The sequence below is a fragment of the Eurosta solidaginis genome, chromosome 3, assembly GCF_040869045.1.
Source record: "Eurosta solidaginis isolate ZX-2024a chromosome 3, ASM4086904v1, whole genome shotgun sequence".
NCBI classification, from domain to species: domain Eukaryota; kingdom Metazoa; phylum Arthropoda; class Insecta; order Diptera; family Tephritidae; genus Eurosta; species Eurosta solidaginis.
The window spans coordinates 147467220-147478830 of NC_090321.1; positions in this window are offsets into that span (position 1 = coordinate 147467220).

Below are 11611 nucleotides of genomic sequence, written 5' to 3' on the forward strand. Positions count from 1 at the left end.
ATATCTTATCTGAGATGCTCCTAAAGGTATGCAATTACAATTGTTGAAGTGTCGCTCACACATACAAGCGCATGGGGTTTGAGAGAAGCTATAAAAATTATACATCCGTAGTTGTAGCTGAGAAATTATAACTAACTAGTAAGTTCTGGAATTAGAAAAGCCTAGAAATATGCAATGAGGAGTTCGGACAGTATAAAAGGGCGACAACAGTGGAGGCGAGAACAGTTTCATTTGAGCTATCAATCAGTTTGGTTATTAAACAAGCTATTCGTTGCAAAGTATAAGTGTTTTTGCGAAGTACTTTAATAAAGGCCATTTTTTCCATTATTCAATATTGGAGTTATTTATTCAACAGTTTAGCGATACGAACGTTGGCAGAAGATTGCAAATAAGGGGAATTTCAGTAAAATCGGTACAATTGGTGTCAGAAGAGGAATTGTTGAATAAATTCCGAAGATTTCGAATACAACAAGGACATGTCAAAGTTAAAGTGAATTGAAGATCCAGCAACTGAAGAAGGAGTTGGAGAGCCGTGGATTGAATACAAGCGGCGTTAAACTCGAACTTCAGGCACGGCTACGAGAGGCAATGTAAGCAGAAGGAATTAACGTGGAAGAGTATGTCTTTCATCTCGATGTCAACGAGACGACAACAAAAATTGAAGAGAAAAATGAAACATCGCAGACAGTTACGGGCACAGACTTGAACATGATTTTAGCTGCAATATCTGCTCAAACATCAACAATGGCATCTCAACTGGAATCACAGGAGACACGTATAACATCCAAGATGGAAACTCAACTGGAAGAACAGAAAACATATATGGCATTTCAACTGGAATCGCAGGAGAAACGCATAAGATCGAAGATTGAAGCACAAGAAACGCGTATTTCAGAAATGTCGACACAGATTACATCAAAGATGGAAACACAGTTAGAAGAACAGAAGACATATATGGCTGAGCTGTTGAAAGCACAAGAAAATCGCATATCCTCGCAACTGTCAGAACAGGAAGCAAGGGTATCATCAAAACTGGAAGCGCAGGATGCAAAAATCGCTCAATTTCAGGCAGAAGTCGATGATTTGAAGGGTCGTATGGAGCAGTTACAACTAAATCGCCCAGCAGTTTCAACGAGTAATCCAAAGGTAAAAGCACCATCCTTTGACGGTTCTGACCCTTTCCAGGTCTTTAAGCTACAATTTGAGAAGACCGCAACAGTGAACAACTGGAATGCTGAAGATAAAGTTGCTGCAATTTTCGTAGCATTGAAAGAACCAGCTGCCGAAATCTTACAGAGTATTATAGAGTACGAACCGAACAGCTATGAAGCATTGATGGCCGCTGTCGAGAGACGTTATGGAAGCGAACATAGAAAACAGATATTCCAAATTGAGTTGCAAAACCGTTACCAAAGAGCGAATGAGACTTAGCAGGAGTTTGCCTCGGATGTTGAAAGGTTGGCACATTTAGCAAATGCGGACGCACCCGTGGAGTACACCGAGAGGGTAAAAATTCATACGGGACGTAGAAACGAAGCGAGCGACATATGCAAACCCAAAACCCACATTCGCAGAAACGGTATCCCATGCACTGACTCAAGAAACAGCGTCGCTTTTGAGTAAGCACGCATACAAAGCTCTTCGCGTGGATGTGGAAACGCCAGACTGGATAGACACAATTTTGGAAGCATTGAAGGATAAGCAGCAGAAAATAATGATGCAGTCAAATGCTTTAAGTGTGGAAAGCCAGGGCACATTGCGCGTTATTGCAACACCAACCCTAACAGTTCCAACAATGTGGGTGGTCGTAAACGCAGAGCCGAAGGAGATGAGCAGATCTCCAAGACCAATCAATCGTTAAGCTAAAGCGAGTCAGCCAAAAGGGGCGACAGCTGGCTCCCTCAACTGAATGCCCCATAATCTCTATCTCACAAATTGGAAGAAGGTCTAGCAATCTTACTGTCGGAGGACATGCGGATGGAAAGGAACGTTTACTGACTGTAGATACGGGTGCATCCCATTCCATTATTCGAACGGATTTAGTCAACAAGAAGATAAGACCATTGCATGGAGCAATATTGCGTACAGCCACTGGAGAAGACAGTACGGTTCTAGGAGAAGTATCATGTGAAGTCGCAATTGGGAACGTCACGGTAGTACACAATTTTATAGTGGCAGAGATTGTTGACGAAATCATAATTGGAGTGGACTTCTTAATCGACCAGGGCATCAAGATCGACATGCAAAGCAAGACGATGCGATATAAGAACATGGATGTACCACTTAATTTTGGCTACGTGAGAGGCTGCAGCAGTAAACGAGTGCTGGTGGAAGAGAGTCAGCAAATACCAGCAAAATCCGAAGCAGTCATCTGGGCAAAGGTTGATGGAGATTGTGGGACCAACAAATTGTGGGTTCTCGAAGCAGCAAACAAATCAGCACCGAACATACTTGTAGGAAAAACCCTGGCTATGACAAAACAAGATGGACGTATTCCGGTAAGAGTACTCAATGAGTTAAAGTCACCACTCAAACTGACCAAAGGAGCTATTTTGGGAAGATGCCAAGAGGCTGAAGTAATTATTAACTGTGAACAGCTCCAGGAACACGTTTCATCTAGTAATACTGATCTTTCAAATGACATCACGGCATGGAAGGAGGGGCTAGAGGAAGATTATCAGAGTAAGGCAAAGCAACTGCTCCTAAAGTATGCAAACATATTTGACCAGGATGGTTCTAAACCAGGCCGCACCAATGTTGTGAAACATCAAATTGACACTGGATATGCGACGCCGATCCGCCAAGCTCCTCGTAGTGTTCCACTGGCGAAGCGGAAAGTTGTGAGTCAAATCGTACAAGAAATGAGCGACAGCGGCGTCATCGACCATCAGCTAGTCCCTGGAGCTCACCGGTAGTACTTGTATAGAAGAAGGATGGGAAAATGAGGTTTTGCGTGGACTACCAGAAGTTGAATGACATTACGAAAAAGGATAGCTACCCATTGCCAAGAATTGACGACACTCTGGACTCGCTCTCTGGTACGAAATGGTTTTCCACACTGGACTTGAAAAGCGGCTACTGGCAAGTAGAGGTGAATGAGGAAGACAAAGAGAAAACAGCTTTCAGCGTCGGAGATGGTCTTTGGCAATTTACAGTAATGCCATTTGGACTATGTAATGCACCAGCTACTTTCGAGAGACTCATGGATCAGGTATTGAAAGGACTACATTGGAAAACATGCTTGGTGTACCTGGAAGACATCATGGTATTGGGCAAGAACTTTGATGAACATCTTAAAAACTTAAAGGAAGTTTTCCAGAGAATAGCTGGCTCTGGTCTGAAGTTAAGTCCCAAAAAGTGTGCGCTGTTTAAAAAGAAAGTAAACTATTTGGGTCACAAGGTAACGACAGAAGGTATCCGTACAGCGAATGAAAAGATAGAGGCAGTAAAGGATTGGCCAAGACCTCAGAATCTGCATGAGTTGAGAAGTTTCCTTGGGCTGTGTACATATTACCGCCAATTTGTACCAAATTTTGCCAGTGTAGCCCATAGTCTCCATGAGCTAACAAGAAAAAATAAAGTTTTGAATGGAAGAAGGAACAAGAAGTAGCTTTCCAAACATTGAAAGAGCGTTAGTGCACTGCCCCAATGTTGGCATATCCGATTCCAGGAGCAACGTTTATTCTAGATACAGATGCTAGCGGATATGCTATAGGATGCGTTATATCACAACTGGTCGATGGACAGGAGAAGGTAGTTGCATATTACAGCCGTTCGATTGGAAAACCAGAGAGGAACTACTGCGTTACGTGGAGAGAGCTGTTGGCATTGGTAAAGTGCATTAAACATTTTCATAAATACCTCTACGGCCAGCGATTCCGTGTCAGGACAGATCGCGCAGCGTTAAAATGTTTCTGCAGTTCCGTAATACAAAAGGACAATTGGCACGGTGGATCGAGCGACAACAAAGCTATGACTTTTCCATTGAGCATCGGAAAGGTAGTACCCATGGAAATGCTGATGTAATGTCACGAAGGCCATGCAGTTTGGAATGCAAGCACTGTTCAAAGGCCGAAGCTAAAGAAGACATTATAGATGTCCGGCTAATGACTATAACATGTACAGATGAATGGGACAAGGAACAGCTAAGAAAGTGTCAGTTAGAAGATACAGATCTGTCACGTGTTATATAAGGGCTCGAACGAAACGAAAGACCGAACAGAGAAGAGATTTCAGCGGAGAGTCCCACTGCGAAGTCATATTGGGCACAGTGGAACAGTTTAGAATTGATATCCGGTTGCTTGCATCGAGTATGGGAGAGTGAGGATGGTAAATGCAAGAAGGAACTGATAGTTGTTCCCAGAAAGAGGATTCCTGACGTGCTCAGCGAGCTGCACAATGGTCCAAGTGGAGGTCATCTTGGAATCACGAAGACGCTCGAGAAAACTAACTAAGAGATTCTATTGGGTTTGTTGCCGTCAGTCGGTCACTGAGTGGATTGCCAACTGAGAAGTTTGCAACAGAGCGAAAGGGCCCAAAACACCAAGTCATGGCCAGATTAAGCAGTATATTTCAGGTGCACCATTTGAAAGGATCGCCATGGATGTCGCAGGACCATTTCCTACTAGCAACGGCGGAAACAAATACGTACTGGTGGTTATGAATTATTTCAGTAAATGGCCAGAGGTATACCCAATCCCAAACCAAGAAGCAGAAACAGTAACAGAAGTGGTTACAAACGATTGGGTTGCAAGGTATGGGGTACCAATGGAGTTACATTCTGACCAAGGCAGGAATTTTGAATCAGCTGTGTTTCAAGAAATGTGCAAGAAGTTGGGCATACGGAAAACACGGACAACTCCATTGCATCCTCAGCCCGATGGTATGGTGGAACGTTTCAATAGAACATTGGAGGAGCATTTAAGGAAAGTAGTAGACAAGTACCATAAGGACTGGGATATACACATATCATTATTCTTGATGGCCTACCGATCGGCGGTACATGAGACAACGGGCCAAACTCCCGTAAAGTTAATTTTTGGCAATGACCTTCGACTGCCAGCTGATTTGAAGTATGGAACAGATGCCGATGCGGAGAGAAATGTCAAGAAATTCACTGGTGTCTTGGAGGAAGAGTTGAGAGAGATACACGATCTGGTAAGGCAACCAGCAAAGATTATGAGTGACAAGATGAGAGCGAGGTACGATAAAGCAATTAATTCGGAAGGGTTTCAGGAAGGAGATTTGATGCTGTTATACGACCCACAACGAAAAAAAGGTTTGTCCCCGAAATTGCAGTGTAATTGGGAAGGCGCATACAAAGTTGTAAAACGGATCAACGATGTAGTGTACCGGATACAAACCATTGGCAAACCACGAACCAAAATGAAAGTGGTTCATTTAGAAAGGCTGGCAGCGTTTAGATCGGTAGATTTGTCTGATCGGGACGATCAGAATTAAGTGGAGGGCAGTGTGACGAATATGAGTGACACTAAGTGATACTCACATCTCTAGTCTGATGCTAAGTAAATAAAGTGACAACAACAATAAAGCACAAAGTCACTTGTATCTACATAAACGAATCAATCATTATGTCTACACATATGTACGTATACGCAGCTGAGAAGCAACGCACAACCACATGCACATATCTTATCTGAGATGCTCCTAAAGGTACGCAATTACAATTGTTGAAGTGTCGCTCACACATGCAAGCGCATGGGGTTTGAGAGAAGCTATAAAAATTGTACATCTGTAGTTGTAGCTGAGAAATTATAACTAACTAGTAAGTTCTGGAATTAGAAAAGCCTAGAAATATGCAATGAGGGGGTCGGGCAGCATAAAAGGGCGACAACAGTGGCGGCGAGTATCAGTTTCATTTGAGCTATCAATCAGTTTGGTTATTAAGCAAGCTATTCGCTGCAAAGTATAAGTGTTATTGTAAAGTAAAGGCCATTTTTTCCATTATTGAATATTGGAGTTTTTATTCAACAGTTTAGCGATACGAACGTTGGCAGAAGATTGCAAATAAGGGGAATTTCAGTAAAATCGGTACAATAATATAAAATTTAAATTAATTTTATGTTTTAATTTAAGGGGATAAGTGTTCGGAATATGTTTGAGGTAAATGGTTTTTTATTTGCAAAATAAGAACGCCGATAAAACTATTTTCAATGAGGAAATCTACTTTCTATCCTTTTAAAGAACCCTTGAAAGATGTATACTCTATATTCCACACTGTATGAGAACCTTTCTTTCAAGTTTTTTGTAAGTGTTTTACACCGACTCCAAACGACATCTGGCAAATGAATTTTTGGAGGGAATATTTTCATAACACTTTCTGGGCTTTCCGAACCACTGCCGATGAGTGACCCTCGGTTAAATAAAGTTTTGAAATGGGTTATTATGAATATAAATAAAGGAATTTGAAGTCAGATGATGTCTTCTTATAAGGCCAAGCAATTTTATATGTGCAATAAAACTTATAATAAACCTATGCTATGGTACACCAATCATTTTTCTTCCTTGTTATTATAACAGCTTATGTAAGCCTGATTTTGAAAACAAGGAGTTATCCCATTCGTGTGGATGCGATTTCCGCAGCATATATGTATCAATGCACGTATCTTTTGTCTACATGTGGACTTAGAAACCAAGTTAAATGTTTCTGAAATCAAAAATTCAATTTCGCTTGGAAGCGGTTTCGAAGCAGATGAAACAGTCATAGAATCGAGTGGCAAACACACGGAACAAAGATGTTATTGGTTGTTTTTTTTTTTTTTGTATGAATTAAGCGGGGACTGCCCTCAATGCTTTTAAATGTATGGAAACATTTATTTGAAGCCATTTTTAATTTATTTTATTATACCTTGTAAATCTCTTCAAAGCCTTTTCTCCCGAGAGTGGGATTTGAAGTGTTACAAACGCATGCAGCCACGTTATGTCTTAGCTGTTGTAAACTTTATCCCAGTTGCCTTCCCTGCATATTTTATTTTTTTTTGAACAGTACATACTTTGTATGTAATCATGTGTTAAAGGTATGCTTTTTGTTGGCGGTTCCAATGAAACTGGTATTTTTGCTGTTTGTTCTATAAATTCAAAACATACGATCTCGCTTAAGAAAACATTTTCTTCACTTAAAAACTCCGAAGTACTCACTTGGATCGAGTATATTCGATACCTCTAGCTGATTATGAGTACTAGGATCGATATTTTGATTAGAGTATTTTAAATGAGTAGGTACCGGCATCGATACTTTTTTCAAAAGTTCTATCACTCCGCTACAGTTTGTTTAGAAAAAGAGGCAAAAGCAGAATTCAAGCAAGCGCTGCCAGTTAGGGAAAGGTGTGGCACAGTGACTGGTACATAGAGCGAAGCTCAACTTGCAAGTCACTGACTTGAGTACATAGGGGAGTACCTTCGGCTATCGATGATTCAAACAAACATATGAGCTTTGCATTATTAGACTTTAGCGCAGTAATTTCTCTCATTAAGTATTTCGGTGTTGTTTCCACACTGTACAAATTATTAGCATTATTATTAGCATTATACTGTTTAGAGCAGGGATCGCCAAAATTGCAACTGTGGCTGTGTGAGTAAAACTAAAATCATCTTATTGGTAGTGGTTAGTGATGGACGATATGGCTATTTTGAGCTATCAGTGAAAATAGATATGGCTATTTTTGAATCACGGCTATTTTTTATAGCTATAGCGATCGCTTTATTTTAACAAGCGATTCTATACAGAAGATATGATGGGCGATACAGCGATTTTGAACTATCAGTGAATATAGATATGGCTATTTTTTACAGCTATGGCGATCGCTTTCATTTATCTTTGATAAGCGAATCTGCAATTATTTGTATACTTGGATATAAAAATTGAATGTTTAAGTTTGTTTACCGGAGTAGATTGAATGTTATACATTAATTTAATTTAGCATACAGAATATATGAACCAAAATTTGAATAAAAAGACGAAAATATGTACCTTTTATAGTAAACTGATGTAATGTGAAATTCTAATATGTTCAGTCTCGTATTACACTCAATGAGATGAAACTAGCTGAAATGGATGTCTATGCATCTTTGTTTTATAAATTTTGCTAATTGAAAATGCTTTGATTTTTAAATGTAAAATGAATCAACCCGAAATAAATCTGTATATGTAACACCATAAAAACATGATTTATTTACTATATTATACTACACCGATGTATTCAGAAATACTCCGTATAATTTATTCTGAAAGTTGTATTCGGCTGCATAATATTTGTATAGTAAAGTGAATCAATTCTTAATGAAAAATACAGAGGAAAAATATAGCAAATTCTTCAAACTATTATAAAAATATTCTTTAGCAGAAAATTAGCCACCCACTTCAGTGCCCTAGAAATTAGCCGGAGAATTCAACCATATACAAACCATATGACAAAGCTTGAATTGCATTCTCACAAAAAACTTAAATTTTGAGTTAATCTGTTTACAATAAGACGAGTAATATATGTTTCTATAATTATTTTATTTTATAAAACTGTTAACGGCTACAGCCTAGAAGTATTAACTTATGATTAACACATGCATTAGTTTCATGTCCGAATCAGTTTTAGCAAGCGAAAAAATGCTATTGTTTCTTTGTTTAGGCCAACGTCCCATCTTATTTCTATACCCTCCTGTGTTTGCGATCCTTTTAAATTTTTATCGTATTCTGTTTCTAGGCGCACATGTGGACCAAAAACTATCTCGTACTGATAACCATCTTCATAACGCAATAGCACTTGTGATGGTTCAGTGTCTATATCTGGCTTCTCTAAATCCTGAAATGTTGCATCAATATTTTCCTTCCATAATTCCTCTAATTTGTTTATTTGTGCTGCTGATATTTGTCGTGCACGCCACTGCTCTTGCTCGGTAGGCACCTAAACCAACCACGGCAAAAACGAACGATCAGTTATAAGTGGCTTCCATTGTTCTTGATCACAATTCATATATATTACGTACGCCACACGAGTAAAATTTTAGTACTGTTTCTCGAAGTGGACCTTCAGAATGTAGGGTGACTTCCCTATGTTTAGCCCTCACCGAAAGTTTAACAATTTGGGATCCAGATGTGCTTCCACGCCCATTGCAAAACCATTTTTTGCAATTATTGCACATCACTTCGTCGTCGAAATTGTTGTTGCACAAGTTTGCTTTGTTCCGTTCGCCGTTTCCACAATTTCTCTGCACAAAAAGCATACTTTTTTCGCCCTTATTTACCACTATCCGTTGACGAGAAATTTTTTTCGTTGTGCAGTTCTTAAGACAAATATCCCCATTTTTCGATAATAGCTGGCAAACTTTTGTAAAAGTATATTTTTTCCAATTTTCGAGAAAATTATTCCTTTTCGTCGCCAATAGACTTTTTTACTCAGTCGGAAATAGAGTTGGGTCGTTTCGTTCTGAACTTGTTCAATTGACCGGGTCTCTCAACTGAACAAGTGAACTAGATCTTCGATTTCGGTTCTTTTTGTTCTTTTAGTTCATTTTTTCTTTTAGTTCGTTTTATCTAATGTTATTCTTTCTCTCTTCCCGTTCGTGACACTGTAAATTCATACATACATACGCAGAAATTCACAGTGAGCACGAATGTCGATGATGCCACTTACACTAAAGATATGTGTGGTCATCTTTGTGTGTGGCACTGCTACAACAATATATGTATGGTCTATTTATGAAAAACATGCTTTCCCAGCAAAAAAAGAAGTAATCCAAGGAGTAATTAAGGAGCAATATTTTGAATAACAGGATTACTCCATATTGCTCCGATGGTCATGGAAATTTTACTCCATTTTAACATTGCATGTCATTGGAGAGGAGCACTCCTTAAAATTTTTCATAGAGTACTCCATGGAGAATTGAAGACAGCACTCCTCGGAGCATTGAATGAAGTACTCCATGGAGCATTGTGGGAAGCGCTCCTCGAAGTGTTGAACGGAGTACTCCTTGGAGCATTGAAGGGAGCACTCCTTGGATTATTGAATGAAGTACTCCATGGAGCATTGTTGGGAGCGCTCCTCGGAGTATTGAAAGTAGTACTCCTCGGATTATTGAATGAATTGCTCCTGGGAATATTGGAAACGGAGTATACTTAATAAAGACTCCTACGTTTGTTTACAGATAAGTCCAAAAATGGGTTTTTAATGTATTTTATTATTAAAAAATATAAATTTTCATAAGATTACATATCCACGAAAAAGTATAAAACAATGGGGCGTTCCATGGCTGGAAGAACTTTTGAATCTCAGATTTTGTTTATACAAGTACAAGTAATAAGATTAATAATTTCTTTGACCAAGTCTAATATTAACAAATAACAGTAAAAAAAAGTAATTTCATTGTTTTAAGAGATTCATTGTTTAAGAGATTAAACTTTCAATTTTTCATTGTATTTTGTACGATATGAAGCTGTCTTTGCTTTTTATGGAAGGCTTTGGCAAGCAATTTCTTCAAGTTTTTTGACATCAGCCGAGATTGAATAAATTTTGTCCTCCATTGTGTTTAAAATGATAGTTACATCACTTTGAGCTGAAAATTTAAAAGGAGTTAGTTAATTACAGAAAGGTATGATATAAGAGCTATTTCACAATTTGCATCTGCAGCGAAGACAGAATTTGCAAATGGCAGCGGTTCACTCGTCAAAGTGTCACCTTCATTATGCATATTAATTTCTTTCTTTACAAGGCGCTTAAAATGACGCTTTGAATATAAAGTATACATTATTTAACTTACCTTTTTTAATTTTCGTTAATTTTATATTAGTTTCTTTTGAGTTTTAATACTTTTTAGTGTTTTCTTTGTTTTAGGGCAATAAGACGTAAGCGTACGCTATTACTTCACCAAAAACCGAACACAATGCCAACGCGAGCGCAATCAGCCGTTTGGCGGCACAACGGAATGACACGAAAAGTGACGAATATACAAACATTTTTTCTTGTTCCTAATGGATTAACAAATGAGTGCTCCTTTTTACAATTACTCCAAGCATTTTTGCTGGGTTGTAAGAAACTAATTATTACATTTATTAAACTTGAAAAGTTCATATTTACAATTTGTGTCTGTACTCTTTCAATTTCCTGGATCTTCCGAAATTTGTAACTTTTTTTGAAGTTAATTATACATATATATTAACTTATTTATTCATTACTCATTTAAATATACCTACACAAAGCATTGCTGCATACACACCCCCATCTATACTAGTTGGTTTTTTTCGCGGGTGCGAGCAGCAGTGATCAAATTTGTTTGAAAAAAAAAAAGAACAGATGAACAAAAAGAACAACTTGTTCGTTCATCAGAAAAAGAACTAAAGATTCGAATCTCTGAAATGAACGAAAAAGCACAACTCTAGTCGGAAAGCAAAACACACAGATGAGAAGTGATGAACGATATTTCACTATCGATGATTGCATCCCCGCTATCAATATTAATATTAGAATTTCATGCTAAAGGAAAATCGCCAATCGCTATAATCGCTATTGGCGATATTCTGCCAGAGGTGATTGCCATTCAAAAGAATCGAATGAAGGAAAATCGCCAATCACTGATATTTTTGGATTGCAATAGCTAAAGC